The sequence below is a fragment of the Acomys minous genome, assembly GCF_964271855.1.
Source record: "Acomys minous genome assembly, chromosome: 11".
NCBI classification, from domain to species: domain Eukaryota; kingdom Metazoa; phylum Chordata; class Mammalia; order Rodentia; family Muridae; genus Acomys; species Acomys minous.
The window spans coordinates 70214129-70238576 of record NC_140492.1 but is presented as its reverse complement, the minus strand read 5'-3'; the positions used below and the strand labels follow the sequence as shown (position 1 = coordinate 70238576).

The 24448-nt window shown below is 46.4% G+C and overlaps 1 pseudogene across 1 annotated transcript; it reads right to left on the bottom strand.

Annotated features, from left to right (window-relative positions):
• Window positions 1-4684: 4684 nt before the first annotated feature.
• LOC311608822 (transmembrane epididymal protein 1-like) lies at window positions 4685-14349 on the bottom strand (annotated as a pseudogene). Its single transcript has 4 exons — window positions 14270-14349; window positions 14015-14124; window positions 5749-5825; window positions 4685-5386 (listed from the first exon to the last, which is right to left on the bottom strand). The product of its transcript is annotated as a transmembrane epididymal protein 1-like (transcript).
• Window positions 14350-24448: the final 10099 nt, after the last annotated feature.

Genomic DNA, 24448 nt, shown 5'->3' with positions numbered 1-24448 from the left:
GACCCTCCAAAGTCGTCGTCCTCTGTCCTTCATGTGCACATGTCATCCACTGGTGCTCGTGTGTGCACTCACACATCCGTGTACACACAGATCAATAAGTAAATGTTAAAAAAAAAAGCTTGTAAAATATGACCATAGGAAGTAAGTGACAACTTCGGCCAATGAGCTTATGATTGCCTTCTTGTGTTGGGGGAAGAGGGGATATATATACATGTTGTGTGGGTGTGTGCGTGCGTGCGGATCTATGTGCATGTATGTGCATATGCGTGGGGAGGCTAGATTTGAACTCTAAGTGTCTTGCTTGTTGCTTTCCACCTTAGTTTTTGAGATGGGGGTCTCTCATTTAATCTGGAGCATGTTAATTGGCTAGATTCCGTGGCTAGTTAGCTCAGAAACCCTCTTGTCTGTGCTCTTCCAGTTCTGGGATTACAGATGGCGGGGGCGGGGGGTGGGGGGTCTTCTCTGTGGATGCTGGGCTCACACTTGCATGTCAGGCACTTTTGGCTGAACCCAAGTCCCTCGTCAGGCTATTTCTGTGTGCCATTTCCTGTTCTCTGGCTATAAATGCAACCTGCAATGGGAGGGAGACAGTCTGAAGCATCTTTGGTCTGGAAGGCTGCCTGGCTCACAATTTTGTTGTTGTTGTTGTTGTTGTTGCTGTTGTTCAGTGTACTTTGTTAAATTTAACTGGTCTCAAGTTTTTACCAGTGTGTGCACATGCATGTGCAAACACACATGTGCATTGTGTTTAGTGCACGCACGTGAGTGAGTTGTGTACCCGTGCGGAGGCCAGGACAAGACACTGGGTGTCTCCCTCTGTCACTCTCCACCCCATTGCTCTGAGGCAGAGGCTCACAGTTTCTGCTAGGCTGTATGGTTCAGTGAAGTCTGCCTGTCTTTGCCTCAGTGCTGGGGGAAGAGGCCTCACTCTGGCAGAGCACACTGAGCCAGCTCCGTGCCTCCTTTTATTTGCTATTTTTGAAACAGGGGTGACCTCAGCTGCTGATCCCTTCAGCGGCTGGGATTACAGGTGTGAGTTACCACAACTGTTTTCCACCCTAACTCTTCTGTTTAACCTGCCTCTGAAAGTCATACTGTCTTGGGCGCCTTCCTTCTCCATGTCAAGAAGGGACCTCTGAGAATTTACTGAGGAATATCCAATCTGGGGCTGTCATGTCCTGGTTCATGGACATCCTTCCTCAATTCCTTCCCACAACACTAGATTCCCAATCTTGGTTTCTTCATCTTTAGGATCTTTGCCTCTAAGCCTTTTGACTTATCTCGCCTTGGCCACCAAGCATGATCTGGCTTGTCACCAAGAAAGCTGTGTCATCCACCCATCCAGCCCTCTTGGCAACAATTATTCTGGGATTACAGCACTGGGTAAGTTTCAAAATACTTTTCAACATTTTCTAAGATGTCTAAAATGTAAAATGCGTAGTAATATTTTTCTTAAATATTTAAATTTATTAATTGTTTAATTTAATAGTTATACCGGCAATTATCAAATCTAATAAGTAAATTGTTGATTATTTAATTTAATAATTGAGTTAATAATAATTTAATTTAATAATTAAAGTACTAATTTTAAAACTTTATTGGTTATTAATTTAAATTTATTGTTTAATTTAATAATTAACCCATCAATTATTAAATCTATTTTTAAATTGTTGATTATTTCATTTAATAATTGAGTTATTAATCACTTAATTTAGTTATTAAAGTATTAATTCTTTAATTTTATTGGTTATTAATTAATATGATTAATTTAATTTAATTAAAAATTCTTGAACATTAATATTTAATCTTTAAAGGTTAACTGTCACCTATACATAAACCTGTCCCCCACTAGGTAAAGCTTGGAAACAAAGTTCAGGTAAGATTACAAGTATATTAATACAGTAATCATAGCCTTAATGATGAAATGCCTGTAAAATGAAATTACTATTGTTATTTTGGAAAGCATGCCAAAATTACAAGCTAATAGAAATCATGTCTGAGTGATCCATGTTCTGATATTCCCGGTGTGCAAGTCAATTTTATGTCATCTACGCTAGGCTGTTTTGCCCAGTTTGGTCACATATCCTTGTAGATGGTATTTTTTCAGGTGTGATTATCATTTAAAACAACATTTGAAGCTGGGTGGTGCATGCCTTTAATGCCAGATCTCTGAGTTCGACGCCAGCCTGGTCTACAGAGGAGTTCTAGGACAGCCAGGGCTGCACAGAGAAATCCTGTCTCAAAAACCCAGCATTTGAGTGAAAAGATTGGCTTTTACATTGAACATGGACCTTGTGTAGCTATTGAACGTCTTAGAAAAAAACTAAGTGCCCCCCACTTCCCCCAGGGAAAATCTCTATTTGTACAAAGCTTAGGAACTCAAAAATTCAGCCTCAGGGGCTGGAGAAATGGCTCAGAGGTTAAGAGCACTGGCTGCTCTTCCAAAGGTCCTGAGTTCAATTCCCAGCAACCACATGGTGGTTCACAACCATCTGTAAAGAGATCTGGTGCCCTCTTCTGGCATGCAGGCAGAGCACTGTATACATAATAAATAAATCTTTTAAAAAAAAATTTGGCCTCAACTTGCCTCTGCTCTCCAGCCTACTACCCTGTCTGGCAGATGTTGGACTTGCAGTGTTTTTCTGTCCGTCTGTCTATCCATCTCAATATCCTGTTTTCTTCAGAGAACAGTGACCAATTCACTCCAGAAGTCCAGGTGTGCAGACAAACCCCACACTCAACACAGAGGGCTAAGATGTCAACATGGGTAAAGTTGCCTGCCTCCTGCTCCAGACTAACTCTGATTCCTTTTTCTAAAGCACGCTTTGAGATCTGCTAACACGCACCTTCATTTGTTTGTGTGGTCCTAGGGATGGAACCCAGGGCCTCCTGGCATAATATGCAAGCACATCACCCCTTAGCTACTGCCAAGACGTTCGTTTTTATTTTAGCAAGTGACCCTCAATTTGCGTGTGATGCAGTCCACATCCTAAGCCTTTGCTTCCAGGTTATATGAAGACAAGTTTTAACGTTGTCTGCTTACAATGCTGTCAACCTAGGAGAGAGGGCTTTGGCGCATCCTGACAGGCTGTGCTAAGGGTGAGATGAGGCAGGGCCAGGTTCTAGCGAGTGCAAAGCTAACTCAACTTGGAGAACAGTTTTGAGAGAGAGGAGAGAGAGAGAGAGAGAGAGAGAGAGAGAGAGAGAGAGAGAGAGAGAGAGACAATTTAAACCCTCACTTTTGTGAATGTTCAGTGATAATACAAATTACCAATGATAATATGAATGCTGCCCTCAGGGTCATGTAGAACCTTAAAGCTTAACTTTTCTAAGTCTTAGGGAGAATCAAGTTCTGGCTCCAGGCGTTTGGGGATAGAAAATGGTTTCTGCTTTGATTGATTTCTGCTGTGCTGGGGACAGAGGCTGGGGTGGGGGCTGGGGCGGGCAGGGTTAGGGCCAGAGGCCTGGATGTTCAGGAGCATGAGGCGGGGTCGAGGGGGCATCTGCTATGGTGAGTCTTCCCACACCAGGCCAGCGTGGACTGGTAGAGCCTCTGCTCCCCTCTCTGCCGATCTCCAGAGACCATTGTCCATGCCCTGCATGGCACTGCTTCTTTTCGGGGTACCTGTGGTACTTTAAAATGGCTGTCTTGCCTACTGTCTGCAAAAAACTCTGTGCTTCCAGAAGCTTTTGGGCCCTCAAGGAGCGTATTCCTGCCTGACTGTATGGGAAAGGTAAATTCAGCAGCAGCTTCCGGGTGTCCACTTCTCTTATCTCTCTCATCTGTCCTTCCTCCACACACCTGACTGCAGCCTCCTCCTACCCTGCCGTGTCTTCAGACGTCCAGATGTTGGGTGTCAGCATCTCATCTGAAGGCAGACATACAGATCACTGGTACCCATGCCCACTTTGTGGCTATCCTTCACCTACCCTCGTTCTCCTCAGGGAAGAGCCAGCCTTTTCATTTAGTTTTTTATTTTTATTTTTATTTTTATTTTTTTTATTTTTTTTTTTTATTTATTTATTTATTTATTTATTTTGCCTTCTCTCCCAGAAGCACTCACAGATTCTCTGAAGAAGCTGTAACAAGCTGTTTTGTGTCCCAGCAAAAACCAAGCCACTTTAAGCTATTTGCTTGCTTTTTTTATTTTGCAGGGCTAGAGATTGCCTCCCGCCCAAGTTCCCAAGCACACTCAGGATGCACTTTATTTTTAATGTGTTGTGTACCACAGGACTGCCAGGGGACAACTTTCAAGAGTCACACCTCTTCTATACTTTGGGTCGCAGGGATAGATCTTGGGTCCACAGGCTTGTGACAGGTGCCTCGAGCCCTATCATCAGCCCTATACTTACATTTTAATCACCTTATTACAACTACCTTTAAGAATTTCTCCTCTCTCTCTCTCTCTCTCTCTCTCTCTCTCTCTCTCTCTCTCTCTCAGAAAAGCTACTCAGAGCTGTTATAGAAAAGCACTATTTCGTTCTTTATACATGCATGACCAGAAACCATATGGATGAGGGAACAGGTGAGAGACTGACCTGAGGTGATAACCAAGAAGTCATCCTTGGAGCTGGAGGGCTTATTTGGGGATAAGGAAGATAGATCCTAGGTTGGAAAGCTGTACTGTGGACTCCAGGCTGGGACTGTGAAACTGTGAATATGCAGTCAAGACAGCTCCGGTTCCTACACACCTCCATCCGGTGGCATGGCCTCTGCTCTGAGCTTTTCTAGTCCTTCACCACTGGGTTCCATAGGGCACCGCTGGTACCTAGCACCAGGAGTCTTTGTCCAGGAAAAATAGTGACAATGCCAGAGTCTGCAGAGGCCATAGATGGCAAGCAGCAAGGCCAGGTACCAACAGAAGAAGATGGTTACAAATACCAGGTTCTTAGCCTTGTCTGCCCACCGGGGCTGTCCAGTGAGAAGTATATACATCTCAGAGATCTGCAGCAGCCAGGTGCTGAACACCAGCCCCAGCCAGCCCTTGAGGAGCCAGAGTGGGACATTGCTGGGGAGCCAGATCTCCACAGAGCAAGCAAGAAGGCAAGAAATAGTAGCAGAAAATACGCCCAAATCTCCCAAGGAGTTTTGTTCTCAATGTGGGCTCTCAATACCAGTGCCACCACATAAAAGACCAGGTCTTCTGCACGTTCCAGTCTCACACTCCAACTCCACAAGTGTGACCGACTCACAATGTCCACCACACCGCTGAGAAGAAAGAAGCCAAATAATGGTTATATGCTGCCAGGAATCCTTGAAGAGAAATGGCCGCTGAGGGTCCTTCCGGTCTATTACCCTCAGATGGTTGGTCCCAGCGGGGTAGAAGGATTCACCAACAGCGCTAATGGCGGGGCCAACCACCTCTGCCGTTGCTTCATAGGATACCTGCTGAAACAGCGTGTGTCCCCACAGCTTTCACGGGAGCGTGGGGTGCTTGAGGACTCTCTGTTCCCACATCAGGGTCGAGAATGGCAGCACCGTGTGGTAGACTGAGTGGACAAGGAAGCGTGTGGCTGGCACCAGATGTCCTTCCCATGGCTTTTGTGTGTGTTGAGTTGGGCAGGACCAGAACTGACAGGTGAGATACACCTCCACTAGCTCAGACACCTCTAAGGGATTCTCTGGGCCTCCAGGAGCCTGGCGCTGCCACCCGTGTGCAAGAAAAGTAGATCTGAGCCACTCCCAGGGTGGAACCTCTAAGTAATGTGGTTTTCAGTCATCTCACAGTGCTCCCGACTGAAGTTTACTGGGACTGAGATTTCAGCTGCTGTGCCACATGGCAGGTCCAGCTTGCCCTTCCTCATTAAGCCCCACAGCCCAGTCCCTAGGGGAAAAGGGAAGAACCGAGGGGCTTTGGCATAAGAAAAGTGGGCTGACTCTACTACTGACTGCTGGTGCCAGGCATCATATAAATATTCCTTTTATTTAAGTCCCTCCGCAGGGGGAATGGAGAAATGGCTCGATCATTAAGAACTTTTATCTGCTCTTTAAGAGGACTCAAGTTTGGTCCCAACACCTACCTGGGGGCAGTTCACAACTGCCCATAACTTCAGCTCTGGGGGATTGACACCCTCTTCTCTTCTTGGGCACTCCCACACAGACAACACACCACACACACAGACACAAAGACACACACACACAGACACATCACACATACACAGACACACAACACACACACACACACACACACACACACACACACACACACACACACACGATCCCGCACATGACCCCACATATAATAAGTGCATGAGCTGAAAGCCAACTGATCTAATCTGATGCAGTCTGGAGCTCAGAGCTCATTTATCTCAGAACTTGATTGTCTGGTGACGGTGAGATGGAGTCTCCAAGAGATGGCATCTGACAGCCCTAACAAGGTCAGCCATCCAAATATGTCTCCATCAGTAAATACCAAATTGATCCATTTTTCTCCCTTTTGGAGGACTTTTGCAGTTATTTCTGGGATCCTAATAAAATTCTATTTCTTGATCAGATGCTGGATACACAGGTAATTTGGGGGGAAACTCGCTGAGCTGTGAGTTTCTCTGTATGGATAACATATATCAACACACACACACACATACACACACACACACACACACACACACACACACACACACACACACACACACACACGTTCCACAACCTTATGTACAGGTATGTTGCTCAGCTATTTCTCCTCTCAGTTTTTCTTACAGAATTCTCAGTGTTCTCCCATCCACCTTGGGCCTGTATTGCAGAAGTCAGGTGTAGGTATGGTTTGTTTAGTGTTTAAAAAAAAAAAAAAAAAAAGACCAAGGGAAGAGCACAAGCCAATGTGTTGCCACTGGTAAGAAAGATGCAAATAAAACTCTTAGGTCCTCACTGGCATACACCCAGACAGCAGTTACATGAGACTGGAATGGCTCTTCCCACAATGCCCTCCTCATCAGACATCCAGAGAAACCTGCAAGGAGCCTAATAGCCTCTTAAATCAAGGAAGATGGCTTGTAGGATAGGACGTCAAGCTGAGCTCACCCCTGAGCAGCTGGTCCTGAGTCATAGAGAAAGCAGGCTGAGCAAGCCATGAGGAGCAAGCCAGTGAGCAGCATCCTCCACGGCTAGGAAGTCAAGCTAGAGCTCACCCATGAGCAGCTGGTCCTGAGTCATAGAGAAAGCAGGCTGAGCAAGCCATGAGGAGAAGCCAGTGAGCAGCATCCTCCACGGCTTCTGCTTCCCGTTCCTGCCTTGACTTCCTGCCCTGACTTCTTCCTTCAGTGACCGAGTGTGATGGAGAGCTGTGAGCTGAAACAAACCCTTTCTTCCCCAAGTTGCTTTCAGTCAAGGTGTTTTATTTTAGCAATAGAAACCCTAAAACATCCTGCCTGGTTACAAGAGCCTTAACATGGCACCGCACATTATGGAGGTACATAAAATTATATACCTACCTAATGCTATGTAGGAAAATGGTCTGTAAGAGTAAACTGAGGGGAAAAAAAACCAAGTAGTTAGGAGATGAAAATGGAAAAGGTTACATTACAGGATCGTGACTGAGCTTCCTAAGGACTCAAAAGTTCAAGTCCCAGCACTCGGGAGGCAGAGGCAGGTGGATTACTGTGAGTTCAAGGCTAGCCCAATCTACAGAGTCTAGGACAGACAGCCGAGGGCCTACACAGGGAAACCCTGTCTCAAAAAAACAAAACAAACAAACAAAATAAAAGCTCAACTCCCATGGGGGAAATGATTAACTAATTTAATAAACTTAGCTACATAAAATGAAGAATGTTTGTCCTATGAAGGACACTGGGGCAAAAATCAATTGGCAGCAGTGAATGAAAGAAGATACTGCAATACCTAAAGGCAACACGATGCTGAAGCTACTCTAAACTACACAGAAAGATTCCTGCAGAGCCGTAAGGGAAAACTAAGAATGGCCCCCATAGGCTCTTATAATTGGATGCGTGGTCACCAGATGGTGGCAGTACATGAAGGTGTGGCCATGGTGTCTCTTCACAGCAACAGAGCAGTTACGAAGACAGTAGCTTCAGTAGAAAAATGGGTCCAAGCACACATATGGTGACTAGCAACAGTCTGTAACTCCAGTTCTAGAAGATCCGATGACCTCTTCTGACCACCGCAGACTCTGTACTCATTGTGGTATGCAGACAAGCACTCAGATACATGCACATAAAATAAATATTTTTTAAAAAAGAAAAAAAAATGGGCAAGCCAGCTGCAGGCAAATAGGTGAGAAATCTGAGCTGATAAGCACATGAAAAGATACTAAAGAATTGAGCGCTGCAGATAACCCAGCACGTGTGTGTGTTGAAGTGTCTCTGTTTGAAAGGTAAGCTGGAAGGGCTTAGTGTCCGTAGATGTCAGTCTTGCATCACTAAAGGGTAGACAGCTGTGAAAAGGATTAGAAGGTGTGGTCCTGTTGGATTCTGGCTGTCCTGGACAGAACCGGGCCCTTCACATGTGTCGTGTCAGCCTCTGCCTTAGCAATCCTCTCTACAGGAAATCCCCACCCAGCCCATAAGAAAATACAGAGATGCTCACAGCAAAAGGTTTCTGTAGGGGAAGGATTAAGAAGAAGCTGATAGGGGCTGGAGAGATGGCTCAGAGGTTAAGAGCATCAGCCCACCATTTGCTATTTCAAAGGTCCTGAGTTCAATTCCCACCAACCACAAGGTGGCTCATAATGAGATCTGGTGCCCTCGTTTGGTGTGCATGCAGGCAGAACACTGTATACATAATAAATAGATAAATCTTAAAAAAAAAAAAAGAACAACTAGATAGTGTCTGTTACCACAATAAAAGTTACCCTTGGAGAGAGGAGAAGGAGCCGAGGCCTATGGATAAAGGAGAATAAGTGAATAAATAAAATAAGCCTGTGCCAACAATAATATGCAAGAGAAAGAAAAAGAAGAAGAATCAAAGCTCTTCAGCTCAGGCAAATGAAAACGATCATGAGATATGGAAAGAGAAGATAAGTACACAGTCCTTTTTTTTAATACTATGTTTTTTAAAAATGTATTATAATTTATACATATTATATCCTGATTGTTATTCCTTTACTTGTATCTTCCTCTTCCCTCCCTCCCTCCTTCCGTCCCTCCCTCCTCCGCCCTATTCCTCTCCTTTAGACCTCTGACAGAAGGGGACCTCTTCACTCACCGTATGACCACAGCCTATCAGGTCTCACCCCGATAGCCTGCTTCCCTTTCCTCTGTGTGCCGCCGGGCCTCCCCACCAAGGGGAAGTGAGCAAATCGAGGGCACCAGAGTTCACGTCAGAGGCAGTCCCCGGAGAATCTTAATGACATACAAGGTAAGCTCACAGCTCTCCGTACACAGGTAGAGACCCCGTGTGTACAGTTAGACAAATCTGAGTTGGCATGGTGGTGAAAGCATGTGTTGGTGTCCGTGTGACCTTGTCAGAACACACCTCTTCCTAGATAGCTTGTGCCGGAAAAGCTCACTCACAGAAGAGCCTGTGGAGGTCTGTACCAGCTCCCCACACAGGAGCGCTAGCATCAGAGCAGAGACGCCTGCTATGTAGATGGACACGGGGAGATAGGGCAATGGCCTCTAAGCTGGGCCCAAGGCACAGGTCTGGCGACCTCTAGTGGTTGCTCTTGTGAAGCTTAAGAGTGAGTGAATTAAAAAAAAAAAAAAAGAATCCAAGTTCAAGCAGTAGATGGGGTATGAGAGAGACAACTAGACACTTAGAAATAGTTGTCATGCTGGGAGTGGTGGTGCACGCCTTTAATCCCAGCACTCAGGAGGCAGAGGCAGGGGGATCGCTGTGAGTTTGAGGCCAGCCTGGTCTACAAATGGAGTCCAGGACAGCCAAGGCTACACAGAGAAACCCTGTCTGGGGTGGGGGAGGGGGAGACACATGGGAGTGTCAGGGGTTAGTTGACAAGGAACAGGGAGCAGCAGAAACAAGTAAGTGGATGAGGCTTGTTGAAACACATTATGTACCTGAAAGTGTCCCAAGAAGCCCATTGTCGTGCCCAATGGACACCTACTGACAAGGATTTTTTATTTTTTGTCTTGTTTTGTTTTTTGAGACTGCATCTCTCACAGAGCTCTGGCTGTCCTGGAACTCAACTCTGTAGGCCAGGCTGGCCTTGAGCTCACCAGACTTGGCCTGACTCTGCCTCCTGAGTGCGGGGATTAAAGGTGTGAGATGTCCAGCTACAAGAACACTTTTGAAAGAATGATAGAAGGGTAGGACAGAGAGAGGAACCTCACTGCGGTGAGGTCACCCGTGAGGTCGGGGGAAACAGGGGAGGCAACTCACAGGCCAAGCTTCAGGCTGCGCTGGAGACTGCCCACCCGACCCCTGACACCACCCCTGACACCACCATGACAAGAGTCACATTTTGCAGGGCCTGCTAGAACCAGAGTGCCGGTAGTGTTTGCCATCCAGCTAAGTGAATCCTTTGCCCTGGTCTGTGTCTGCACACAGGAGCGGGTACCCTGTGTCTGCACACGGGTGTGGGTACCTGGGCTGTGTCTGCACACAGGAGCGGGTACCGATTCCAAGTAATACAGGACGTTCTCAAACCCCATTCCAGGTTGCCTAGTGCCCTCAGGTGTTGGGAGAAAGAAGAAAGATCCTTTCTCAAATTAGCTCTCAAAATGGTACTTCCAAATAGATGGCTGGAAAGCACAGGAGAGAACACACACACACACACACACACACACACACACACACACACACCAGAACAACACAGAACAATAACAACAAAAAAACAAACAAACAAGCAAAACGGGGACAAAATGGAGCCCGTGGACTACAGAATCAAATCCCGAGCATCCCAGATTCTACGCTTATTTGATACAGGCTAAGTGAAATGATGCTGACTGTGTCCATGGTAACAAAGGCTGAATTTACATTTTTATGTAAGAGTATGGAAATTTTGAAACCAACACTGGAGGTTTTGTTTTTGTTTTTGTGGGGGTCTTTCGTTTTGTCTTTGTTTTGTTTTTGAGCAACCTAGATATAGAAGTGCAAACAGTGCTGCCGCAGCCAACTAAGAATTCAATAAAAGAGTTAATTAACAATCAGGAAGAGACCATGTGGAATGCAGACTTGAGAGGCATAAAGACAGTCAAGCTCAGGATTTGAAGCGATTGACATCTGTCACCCCGTCGTTTGGCACGGCTGGCTCAGCTCCTGTGGATCTGGCCCCTGGGGTGCATGGGTGAATGCGTGCGGAGGAGCTTGGAGGGCCCACGCGGAGCCTTTGCACACCCCAGCAGCCTGGTCCAGTCCTGAAAGCTCCGCCCGAGTCTCTCGGTTCTGCGAAGCGCGCCTGTGCCCTCTAGTGAGAGGATTTTGAACTTCTCCTTTGAGGTTGCGCACTGTCCCTGCTATGGGATCTGGGTGGTCTTCAGCTCAGGGGATGCAGCGTGCCAGGGGCAGACCTGGAGGAGTGTGCCATGGGTCAGCCTCGGCGGGCACGCGGAGGTCGCCTCTATCCTCTCCCTGGTGCTGTCCCTCTCTCTTCTCAGTTCTCTCCTTCCACACAGCCAGGTCCTCCGGTTGGCGCGGGCGGAGGCATGGAGGAGACTCAGAACTGGAGGTTTAGCTTAGAGATAAAGTGTGTCCTTAGCACTACAAAGCTCTAAGTTCCACACCCACTTCTCTCCTTCTCCCTCTCCCCGCACCCCCCCTTCTCCCGTCCCCCCCCCCCAACAACAACACACACCATAAAAGTATAAATGTGCTTGAAGGTCTTCAATGGCTTCTAGTCCTCTGAGTGGGGTCCCACCTTCATTCATTCTTTGGTGCTCCATGTAAGTGCAGCTACGGCTTTCTTGCTGTTCCTTGGTGGCCCCACACATTCCTGCTCTCTGGGTTGCCACCGCCCCGCGGAAGGCCTTAGCTTGGTATCTCCTTCAGATGGCTAGCCTTTCTGAGCCAAGCCAGCTGGAGTCAGGGCTTTCGCTTCTCCTAACCACCATTTCTTTACTTCCAGCATAATGTGTATTACAATCTCTCTTTTTAAAAAAGGATTTATTTATTTTATTTATTGCATATGAATGCTTTATCTGCAGAAGAGGGTATCAGATCACATTATAGATGGTTGTGAGCCACCACGTGGTTGCTGGGAATTGAACTCAGGACCTTTGGAAGAGCAGGCGGCGCTCTTAACCACTGAGCTGTCTCTCTAGCCCTGTGTATTACATTCTTTAAATATCTTGCATATTTATTTTATTTTTGTTTCAGTTAGGTTTTGGTTGTTTTTTTTTTTTTTTAATTTGAGATGAGCTGTCACTCTGTAGTCTAACCTGGTCTTTTTGTTTGTTTGTTTCTCGAGACAGGGTTTCTCTGTGTAGCCTTGACTGTCCTGGACTCACTTTGTAGACCAGGCTGGCCTCGAACTCACAGCGATCTGCCTGCCTCTGCCTCCTGAGTGCTGGGATTAAAGGCGTGCGCCACCACACCCGGCCTAACCTGGTCTTAAACTCTTGATCCTCCTGCCTCAGCGTCCTGAGTGTTGGGAACATGGGTATGCCACCACATCCAGATTTTTTGTCTTTTAGATTCTAGTCAACATATAAGGACATCATTCACAAATAAAGAGTTTGTTTGTTTGTTGTTTTGTTTTGTTTTTGTTTTCCCTTCTCAATGCAGCCAAGCTTTAAAACAAGGCTGAATGATCCTGGGATGCATTCCTTCCTTCCTGATAGCTGATATTTATAGGAATAATCTGAGAGCTTTGTGGCTTTAGCAAGATTTGCTATTAACTACTGGTGATTATTCTGTCTTATTTTAGAATCCTCCTCATGCTGGCCATAGTGGTGCACACTTTAATTCCAGTGCCCGGGAGGTGCAGGCAATAGGATCAGGAGTTCAAGACCAGCCTCAGCTACATAAAGAGCTTGGGGCTAGCCTGGGCTACGTGAGACTATCTCCTAGATTACTTTTATTTTTCCAGTTTCTACTATCCAAACTGGTGTGCTTAAATTCTGTATTTTATTTGTTGTCAGTCATATGTTTTCAGGAACAATTTTCTCAGATGTTCAAGAAAGCTGCTATAGAGTCCTACACAATAATGTTTTATAATTATTTTTCTTTCTTTCGTGTCTGTCAATATGTTGTTTTTCTAATTTCCAATATTATTTGTGTTTTATGTCTTTCCACCATTTTCTAATGGGCTACATACTTACATTACTAAAATTAGCTGCCAGGCAGTGATAGCACAGACCTTTAATCCCAGCACTTGGGAGGCAGAGGCAGGCAGATCTCTGTGAGTTCGAGGCCAGCCTGGTCTACAAAGTGAGTCCAGGACAGCCGGGACTACACAAAGAAACCCTGTCTCAAAAAGAAAAAAAAAATTGGCATTGGACTGGGACTGGTGGTGCCAGCCTGTTACTCAAGCTACTTGAGAGGCTGAGCAGAAAACCAAAAGCCGACATCCTGTCTGCCCCAGAAAGCAAGCCAAGCTCAAGGCCAGCCTGAACAGCTTGATGAAACCCCACCCCCTATGTGGGCATAGGAGAGTACAATTTGGGTAGAATCTGCTTATGTTGCTGAGTCAAGGGGAGAAGAAACGCTTTCCTTTGTTCGGAGAGAGGTGTGAGCAGCTTGCAGGAGGGTCCTGGGCTGGCGGCAGGTAGTGGGTGTATTGTTCAGGGGAAGGGGGGGGGGAGATAGGGGACATAGGCAGGCAAGTAAACGGTGTTAATTCACTTCATTGCTTTAATTATAAAGTAAGCCATAGGTGGGCATGGTGGGACTTGGAGGAGGAGACAGGAGGACCATGAGGACTCACGAGTTCGAAACCAACCTAGGTAACTTAGCGGGCCTTTAAAGACTAAGCCTCACAATGAAATCAAGATGGTGTCTTAAATATCAAAAAGAAAATTGTCAAGAAGACGGAAAAAGAAGGCAGCAGAATCTGAGATGCAAAGGAACAGATGCCTAAACTCCAAGCCGCGCTCATCGGAGAAATGCGAGCTGCAATCATAGAATAACAGCCGTCCACATGAGTAAAGTGGAGGAAACGGTGCTTGCCAAGAGCTGCTGGTGTGGTTTGTCGCTTTGGAGAAAGGCCGGGCATCTCCTGGAAGCCCAGAAGCCAGGCGTGCTTCGCGTAATTCTGCATCACAGCCCTGTGATGCAGCCTGTAGGAACAGCATGCGCACAAGGAGACGCCAACCAGAGAGTCCTTGTCATGAAGGACAAATGGAATATGTGCTAAGTGTCGTCACCAGGACGGTGCAGAGCTCCACATCGTTGCTTTTGTCTTTGTTTTGACAAGAGTCTCACCGTGTAGTTGAGGCTGGTCTCAAATTCTTCATCCTCTGGAGGGATGGGATCTCAGGCCATACGCCGCCATACGCCGCCATACCTGGCATGTTGAATACAGCTAATTGACAATATTACACTACTCTGCAACAAAAATGAATTTTGTTCGTTACAATCAACATTAAGCAGGCCTGGCAAGGGAGCTCAGAGGGCGGAGTCATTTGCTACCAAGTCTGATGCCCTCCGTGGTGGAGGGCGAAAGCCGACTTCCTCTGACCTCCACACGTGCCTTGGCATGCCATGCCCCTCACACATAAAATAAATTCTAGGAAAAAAAAATAAGTAAGCGAAGAATATGAAGCGTTGTGTCCCGGACCCTGTTTTAGGTTTCTTTATATATTAATGCATTTACTGAATGAACAGGGCTAGATTTAACAACACAGATAAACCCCCAAAGCATCATTTTGGTCAAACAACAAGCATAGAAATGCTATCCATACGTTAGCTATGTATGTGAAGTAAGGTCATGCTACTAAAGCTCTATCCTAGCCCAACATAGTGCTCCAAAATCCAAGTAGAAACAGGAGGATCACTGTGAATTCTGGGCCATCCAGGCCTATATAGTGAGGCTTTGTCTAAAAAAGAGGGAAAATTAAAAAAGCAAGAAATCAAACTGTGTTGTAAACTGGCGGGCATGGTGGCACACGCCTTTAATCCCAGCACTCGGGAGGCAGAGGCAGGCGGATCACTGTGAGTTCAAGACCAGCCTGTTCTACATAGTGAGTCCAGGACAGCCAAGGCTACACAGAGAGACCCTGTCTCCAAAAACTGGGAAAAATCAACAACAACAGCTGTGTTGTAGCTGGGGGGTGGGGGGGGCTCACCTATAACCCCACCATGGAGGAGGACCAGGAACTTAAGATCATCTTTAGCTACTTAGCAAGTCCAAGATTTTTATCTCAAAACTAAAAAACAACAACTCATATATACCCAAGTAACACCCATTCTGTAGTGTTTAGGAATCCTCACTACAGGGCGCGGGTAAGGTGGGGGAAGGAGGGAGCTACAGGTGAGTGCTGGCTGGAGGGGGGTTTACTCCTTTAGGCCTCAGCCTATCTCTGGATTTTCTCATCACACAGTTTTACCCTTTCCCGTCCCCCCTGCCCCCCCCCCCCGCCACTAAAGAAAAGCCTCCCACTCTCAATTTACTTCCTTCCAGGCTTCTATTCTTATTTTTGCATGCCCGGGATCATTCCGTATATACATATTTATATTCTATTTCTCTCACTCTTAAGTTCACACATATAATTTAAGAGTCTTCGGAATGTTCCTACCAGCACATGCTGTACCAGCACGCATGTTCTGGTCTGTAGTATTCATCCACACTTGCCTCGCTGACTCTCGCTTTAAAAAAATGTATTTATTTTTTTCACTTCACATCCTGATTGCAACACCCCACCCCGCAAGCGTACCATCCTCACTTTTCACCGTGAAGGATAGCTGCCTGTACAAAAAGCCTTGGGCTAATATTTGGCTTCATTTTTATTCATCTCCGTGAGTAGAATTATAGAACCATAAGCTATAAGCACCCGGATTCCTTCTCTGTAGCGTTCCATTTGGTCAGGAGCTGTTCTAGTGATGTCCCTTCTGGGAATGCACCGGGGCCTCCCTCTGCAGGCCAGCGAGGTCTGCAGGAAAGAGGCACCTCAAAACTCTCAACTGCTCCACTCTTCGTGAACGGAGATTTATTGGAGGTGTGTTCCCAAATGTGGGTCAAATCTCCGTATGGGAGAATCCTGTCACTGCTGTGGGGAGGAGGCCTCACTATCTGGTCCCAGAGAAGCCCCTGCAGGCTCTCAGGCCTTCTGCCTACCCCTTTCTCCTAGGCTACCACCCAGAGGTCACAGGATCTGATTTGTCAAGGTGGCTTGGGATAGGCTTTGGGGCCCCGGGGCTGTTTCTCGGGATCTCAGCCCTCCCAGTAAGCCTAGTAACACACAAACCTTTGGCTTCTCCAAGCTGCACGCAGAGCCATTTTTCCTTTCCCAGGCCTACTTTGGAACACACACACACACACACACACACACACACACACACAGAGAGAGAGAGAGAGGGGGGGGGGGAACAGGAGAGGACCAGGACCCACTGCATCCTTTCCCACAGAGAGACTGGAATTTTGAGGGCAAGTGTGAATTGAGGAAGTCGGGAGGGGAGGGGCAGAGAGGGTGGGCAGTGGGACCGGGAGGGAGGTGGGTGAGCAGAGAAAAGGAATGTAGTCCTGGGGGGGGGAGGGGTGGGAAGGGCGGAGGGGGAGGCTGAAGGAAGGGGGATGCTCCATAATGTATACCCGCAGCAGGCTGTGGGAGTGCTGAGACTGAGGAACAGGATGCTGCAGACTTGAGTGAGGGTTGAGTGAGGAGGAGAGGAGGCCTCCACCCCGACCCCATCCTACCCCCCCCACTCCCGCACGGCAGAGGCACCACCAGGAGGGAACTGTTCTACCACAGCATGAGGAAACAGTGCAAAGGAAGACACCAAGGAGAGGACCTCAAGGGCAGCACCAAACAAGGGGGACAGTCTAGAGAATTACCAGGTCCTCTAGGGACACCCTCCCAAAGCGTGATAAATAAATAAAACGGTTACGTGGTGACCTCATTGTATGTTGTCAGAAACTATGCAGCCATCAATGCTGCCTCCTTAGCTGTTAGTAACCATTTGGGGGCTCTTCCTGTAGGGAGACCATTTCTCCCGGTGCCAACACTCCCCAGTTACTCTTTGTCTGAGGCTGAGGTCCAAGGAGCTTTCCCCAGTCTGTGTTAGCATGTTCATTGGTGTTCTTACTCACGTCTTGTTTAGGCAGCCACGTTGATGGAGTTGAGCCCCGAGATCATATACATATATGTAACATCATACGGGCAGAACAGGTAGTATTTATGTATTTAGTAATATACAAACACACATAACCCACAGAAATTTAGCAACAAATAAAAGATAGAGAGCAAGAGGATATGGGACAGGCTGGAAGGAGAAAAGGGAAAACAATGTAATTATAATTTTAGAAATAAAGATTATTATAAATATAAATAATAAAACCAAAAACTGACACTGCAAGAGCACACACCATCATGGGACATCAGCCCCTCTGAGTTTCTTCTTCTTCTTCTTCTTCTTCTTCTTCTTCTTCTTCTTCTTCTTCTTCTTCTTCTTCTTCTGTTTTTGTTTTTGTTTTTGTTTTTCGAGACAGGGTTTCTCTGTGTAGCCTTGGCTGACCTGGATTCGATTCTGTATACCAGGCTGGCCTCGAACTTACAGCGATGGCAGGCACCACCACGCCTGCCTGCTTTCTATTTTTTTTTTTCTTTTGGTTTTGTTTTGTTTTGTTTTTCGAGACAGTGTTTCCCTGTGTGGCCTTTGTTATTCTGGACTTGCTTTGTAGACCAGGCTGGCCTTGAACTCACAGTGATCCTCCTGCCTCTGCCTCCAGAGTGTTACTGGGTTGCTTTTTAAAAATATAGGCCCTGGGGGCTGGACAGATGGCTCAGTGGTTAAGAGCACTGCCTGCTCTTCCAAAGGACCCGGGTTCAATTCCCAGCACCTACGTGGCAGCTCACAACTGTCTGTAACGCCAAGATCTGACACCCTCACACCAATGCACATAAGTTAAAATTAAATATATATATATATATATATATATATATATATATATATATATATATATGTTCTGGGCCTGGAGAGATGGCTCAAAGGTTAAGAGCACCGCCTGCTCTTCCAGAGGTCCTGAGTTCAATTCCCACATGGTGACTCACAACCGTCCATAATGTGTTCTGATGCCTTCTTCTTGACTCGCTTTGTAGACCAGGCTGGCCTCACAGCGATCTGCCTGCCTCTGCCTCCCGAGTGCTGGGATTAAAGGTGTCCAATCCCATGCCGGGCTCCCATTTTAGCTTTTTAAAAGTGTATGTTTCATGTTGTTACCAAGTTTGGGAGGCCACAGCTGGCTCCAGGAGATCCAGCTGCCCCTAACCTTCCCTCCCCATCCCCCCAGTGTGACCATACCGAATAGATCTCCTTTCTCTATTAATTAATTGGCTTTCTGAGGACAGGTGGCTGAACCTGGATGTCAGAGCTCAGGCTGTGCCCCAAGTTGGATAACAATATAAACACACAAGCAGGTACACATATGCAGAGAGAAAGGGGCCAAGCAAGGCAGGGGCTTTGTGCTCTAGGAGACGGGATTACAAAGCAGGCTTCTTCTTTTCCTTCTTCGTCTCTGTTTTCTTCAACAGATTCACATGTAAGAAAAAAAGATTCTCCGATCCAGGTGTGGTGGCGCACGCCTTTAATCCCAGCACTCAGGAGGCAGAGGCAGGTGGATCATTGTGAGTTCGAGGCCAGCCTGGTCTACAAAGCAAGTCCAGGACAGTCAAGGCTACACAGAGAAACCCTGTCTCGAAAAACCAAAAAAGAAAAATAGAAAAAAAGATTCTCTTGAAGCCACAGATGCTACTTTTTAAAAGATGATCTTGTTTTATGTGCTCTGCCTGTGTGTGCGCATGTGGGCCACCTGTATGCCTGGAGATGAAGGGCAGAAGCAGACAGAGTCAGATCCCCCGGAACTGGAGTTGGGGTTGGAGTTGGGGTTAGGGATGGTTTTGACCTGTTGTGTGGGTGCTGGGAACCAACCCCTGGCCCAAGACAACAGTGTCCTCAGCAGCTGTGCCATCCTTCTAGCCTCACGCATTACTTTATTTTTTTTAAAGACTTATTTATTATTTATTCTGCCCACATGTGTTGCCTGCATGCCAGAAGAGGGCATCAGATCTCATAATAGATGGCTGTGAGCCACCATGTGGTTGCTGGGAACTGAACTCAGGACCTCTGGAAGAGCAGCCAGTTCACTTAACCTCTAAGCCATCTCTCCAGCCCATGTGTTACTTTACTAAAGATAGAAAGCAGTTTTCCGAGCTCCCTCAGCTGGAGTTAACGGCCCTGCAACAAGAGGATGGTGATGACGTCATCATCTTGTGGCTTATGCCTTCTTTTATTTTTTTAACTTTTTTTTTTAATGTGCATTGGTATTTTACCGGCATGTATGTCTGTGTGAGAGTGTCAGATCCCCTGGAACTGGAATTACAACACTTGTGAGCTGACATGTAGGTGCTAGGAGTTGAACCTGGGTCCTCTGGAAAAGCAGCCAGTGCTCTTAACCAACTGAGCCGTCTCTTTAGCTCTGGCTAAGGATTCTTACTGACTCTTCTTTTGGTCCTCTGAGGTAAGTTCACTTATTATCTCCAAATAAACTAAATTTAAAAGCCAAATAAACTTGTTCAAAGCCAAGAGGCAGAACTCTGTGGTTTAGAACTGCAAATACCTGATGGGGGAGCCTAATTTTTTTCTTTCTTTTTTATTTTTCTGGTATTGGGAACTGAACTCACGGTCTCACAGACACAAAACACAAGTTTTCCTGCTGAGCCACATGACCGACACCCCCATAGAAATGACCTTATTTTGAGACGGGATCTCACTATGTAATCGAGGCTGGCTCAAACTCCACATCCTTGATGCTAGGAGTCTCAGCTGTGTCCCATGGCCGGCTCACGGTGCTGTGTTTTGCTGTTTTGGCTCTCAGGACTGTTGGTCTCAGCCTCAGCCAGCCACCCTCCAGTCTTGGGGCAGCTTCAGCTTTCAGGTGCAGCCTGGACTGATCAAAGCTCCTCCGGTTCAAGGCAGACCCCAGGGATGCTAGGACCTCACTTAGAGCTAGCGGAGCATGTGGAAGAAGTGGCAGCAATGGAAAGAAGGCTTGACGGGGCTGGAGAGATGGCTCAGCAGTTAAGGGCGCTGACTGTTAAGGGTGCTGACTGCTCTTCCAGAGGTTCTGAGTTCAATTCCCAGCAACCACATGGTGGCTCACAACCATCTATAATGTGATCTCATGCCTTCTTCTGACCTGCTGGTGTGCATGCAGGCAGAGCACTGTATACATAATTTTCAATAACTTTAAAAAAAGAAAAGAAGGCTTGACAATATAAATAAGAAATCTTGAGTGTAGCCAGGGAGATGGTTAATTGGGTCATTGCTCATCAATGGGGACCTGGGCCTGGTGTGGTGGCTCACCCCTTTAATCCCAGCACTTGGGAGGCAGAGGCAGGCGGATCACTGTGAGTTCGAGGCCAGCCTGGTCTACATAACAAGTCCAGAACAGCCAAGGTAACAAGTTCAGAACAGCCAAGGCTAACGCAGAGAAACCCTGTCTTGAAAAAGAAAAAAGAATGGGGACCTGACCTCCATCTCCAGAACCTGTGGAAAAGCCAGAGCATGGTGGCACTTGTGATCCCAGGGTTGGGGAGGGAGAAGCAGGTCTCAGGGGCTCCCTGACCTAATCCTGGCCTCATCAGTGAGGTCCAGGTCAGCAAGAGATCTTGTCCCCAAACCAAAGTCTGGGAGAGGGCTTACCTAGAGTGTGTAAGGCCCCTACATTCAGTCCCCAGCATGAACATGAAAAGAGTAGGTGGTGTATAAGGAACACAGACACTCTTGGTATCCTCTAATCACCTTGCACGTGTACACACACACACACACACACACACACACACACACACACACACACACACACATTCTAGAGAATGGCTTCTAGAATTAACTGGGTGTTTTGAGAGATGGTCTTTTCTTTTTTTCCTTTTTCTGAGATGGTCTTTTTTTTTTTTATCCTTGGTGTTTTACTTTATTAAACAAGAAAAGTTTTCTTCTGCCTTTGAAAAGATTTAGTTAATCAAATAAATTCCATTTGTTAACTCATAATTGGCTTCTTTATTGCTTTTATTAATCAGAGTCATTTATAGATAACAGAATGTCTAATGAACCTGAAATACACACACACACACACACACACACACACACACACACACACACACACACATACTACTGAGTGGCACTTCTACACAAAAGAGAAATGTTGTCTCTTTCTTTATAAGAGGTAGTTATTTAATTGTAGTTACTGCTTTTGGATGGTGAAGAATCCACTGGACTCCTAAGAATCCATCCTAAAGAGATTATTTCAATTGCAGAAGGAAACCGCATTCACAAAGCTATCTGCTGCATTGTTTACAATGACTTACATGGGGGAAACACCCTAAATATTTATCTGTAGGTTACTTAGGGCACATTTGCATGTCTACACAATGGCGTAATTTTTCAGCCATTAGAAATTATCCTCAGCCTCAGGGTAGAGATAGATTTCCTCCTATGAGGGGCACCAAACCCAGAAGTCATTAAGGAAAAGCTGAGTGATTCCACACCATAAATATTAAAAATCCTAGCCAGGCGTGGTAGCACACATCTTTAATCCCAGCACTCAGGAGGCAGAGACGGGCGGATCGCTGTGAGTTCAAGTCCAGCCTGGTCTACAGAGAGAGTTCCAGGACAGGCAAGGCTACACAGAGAAACCCTGTCTCAAAAAAATAAAATAAATAAATAAATAAATCCTTGTCCCTGAAGGACACCGTAAACAAAGTAAAAATACGAGTGACAAACTGAGATAAAATATTCAAGAGAAACAATATTAAATTATGCATTTTTATTCCGTCTATAAATCGCACTCTTTCAACTTCCATCTTCCAAGGCTGAGCTCGTTGCCCAGGGAAAGACAGGCAAGTATTGGATGGAATTAGGGCTCCTAGGACAAAGAGTCCTCACTGATTTCCTTAACCCCTTCAGCCAGGTAAGAGTCTCAAAAGTCAGCGTTTTTGGAGGAGGAGAGGTTGTTTTTCTGGGAGCTGGCCTTCTGATAGATCTTACCTGGGGTGGTCTTGATCAAAAAAGTCTACATTCGGGTTTGTGCTAGCAATAAGCACTTAGGAAGAGCCATCTGTACCTCTGGAGGGAAGAGATGAGGTGTTGGCGTGCTTTGGGGAGCTACTTTATTGGGTTTCTTATATCTCTACCTCCCTTCTCCACCCCAATTCCTTCCAACACCCCAACAGCAGGTCAGAGAGATAGAAGGCCAGTGGGAAGAGGGGGCCGAGAACTTCAGCTACTTCCTGCTGGTTGGGTTCCTTGGGGCAAATCCAATCTTCCTTTCAGGATATCTCCAACTTCTTCTCAACTGCAACATGAGCAACCAGAAGCACCAGGGAGGAGCAGCAACCAGGAGCATGGGGGGGGGGGGTGAGGGAGCACAACCAGGAGCATCAGGGGGGAGCAGCAACCAGGAGCAACAGGGGGAGCAGCAACCAGGAGCAACAAGGGGAGCAGCAACCAGGAGCAGCAGGAGTGAGCAGCAGCTGGCTTCTTCCTTGGAGGCCTCTCAGGTTCTGACATTTCTACCTCTCAGACCCCAGAATTAAATTACCTGTAGTTGGCAAAAATTATGACCCACACGAGGCAAATAATCTGTTGCCATGGACCCCATAACCCACACCTGGGATTAAAACAAAAACATGTTTACATAACATAAATGAGGTTTTTTTTTTTTCTCCTTTTTTTCCCCTTGGTTTTTCGAGACAGGGTTTCTTTTTATAGCCCTGACTGTCCTGGACTCACTTTGTAGACCAGGCTGGCCTTGAACTCACAGTGATCCGCCTGCCTCTGCCCCCTGAGTGCTTGGATTAAAGATGTGTGCCACGATGCCTCGCAGTATATAACATTTTATATTTTTGGTTGTAAGCCCAGTCTTTAAAGGCTAAGCCACCTCTCCAGCCCAGGATTAACATTTTAAAAATAGTCAATTTATGAGGCTATACCTAGCATATAAATATCCTAAATATACATTATCAAATATCAGTACCTCAAAATACATGAAGCCAAATTTGACAGAATTGAAGGGGGAAAAAATCGATAAATCCATAGTTATAATCAGAGATTCTATTTAACATCTCTCTTAGTAACTAATAGACAGAGATAGCTAGAGAGGTGTGTTTGTGAACATGACTCACTGGCGTGTTTAGTGCATTCAGATATACATACACTGCTCACAGGACAGAGCATGTGCTCCAGCACACGCCTCCACCTGTGCAAAGGCTGCTATTACAGATCATGTGCTGGTTCGGATGAGGGAGACACATAGGCTAGTGTATGTGGATACTTTTCCTCCCCCCCCCCCACCTCCTCACCCCTCCACCCCCACCCCCCACCTCCCCTCCCCCACCCCCACCCTCATCCCCCGACCTCCACTGGTGAACCTGTTTGGGACTTTGTTGGGGGAGGTGTATTACTCAGGGTGGCCTTTGAGAATTCAAAAGAATCTTTGTTCTGGATGTGGGGGTGCTGCTGTTACACAGAAAAACCCTGTCTCAAGGAAACAGAATAAAACAAAACAAAAAGACTACTGCCACTCGCTTAGCACTCTCTGCCCCTGGGTTGTACCTCCCAGCTCCAGAGCTATGTCTGTGTGCTGCCGTCCCCCCACCATGGTGGTCATAGACTCTAACCCTCTGAAACCATAGGCCCCAAATAAACATTTTCTTTTATAAGTTGCCTTGGTCGTGGTGTTTTATCACAGCAGTAGAAAAATAAGCAAGAGAGAAGTTGGTACCAGGGAGTGGGCTACGACAGGTCTGACCATGCTGTATTTGGTAGTAATGTGAAAAGCTTTGGGATTTGGGATTAGGGGTCTAATGGGCCCTCCCAGTAGGATTGGAATTCAGTAGTGCTGAGAGCAATGTGGACAACGGAGACTCAGTTCAAGAGGTGTCAGAGGGGAACAATTTTAAACTGGGCTGGAGGCCATCCTTGTGACATTTAGCAAACAACATGACTACTTTCTGCCTTTAACCTAAGAATCTGCCTGAGGCTAAATCAGAAAAAAAAAATAGGATTAATCTCCTTGATGGAGGAGATTTTTAAGGAGGCCTAATATTGACTCTGCTGTGTGTTTCTTAGTAATCACTCTTATGCAGGTCTGTCTGCTGAAGAGCCACCACCCAGAATAGCTCCAGGGAATGGGACATCTGCCCAGTGCCCTTCGCCCTAGATTTCTGCTGCCCTTGTCTTTAGATTCTCCCTAATTTCAGGAATGGCCCCTACAAGGCAATAGAAAGAGATGTCCCTCCTGCTTTGCCTGGAGCCTATGTAAATATCCTACTATCACGCTCCAGAAAAGGCCCTTTACTCAGGGAGGGGCCTGTCCAGTCAAAGACCGGCTGAACCTTCACTTCAAATGATGATTGAATACTTGCTTAGTGTGCCCCTGAACACCTGGGT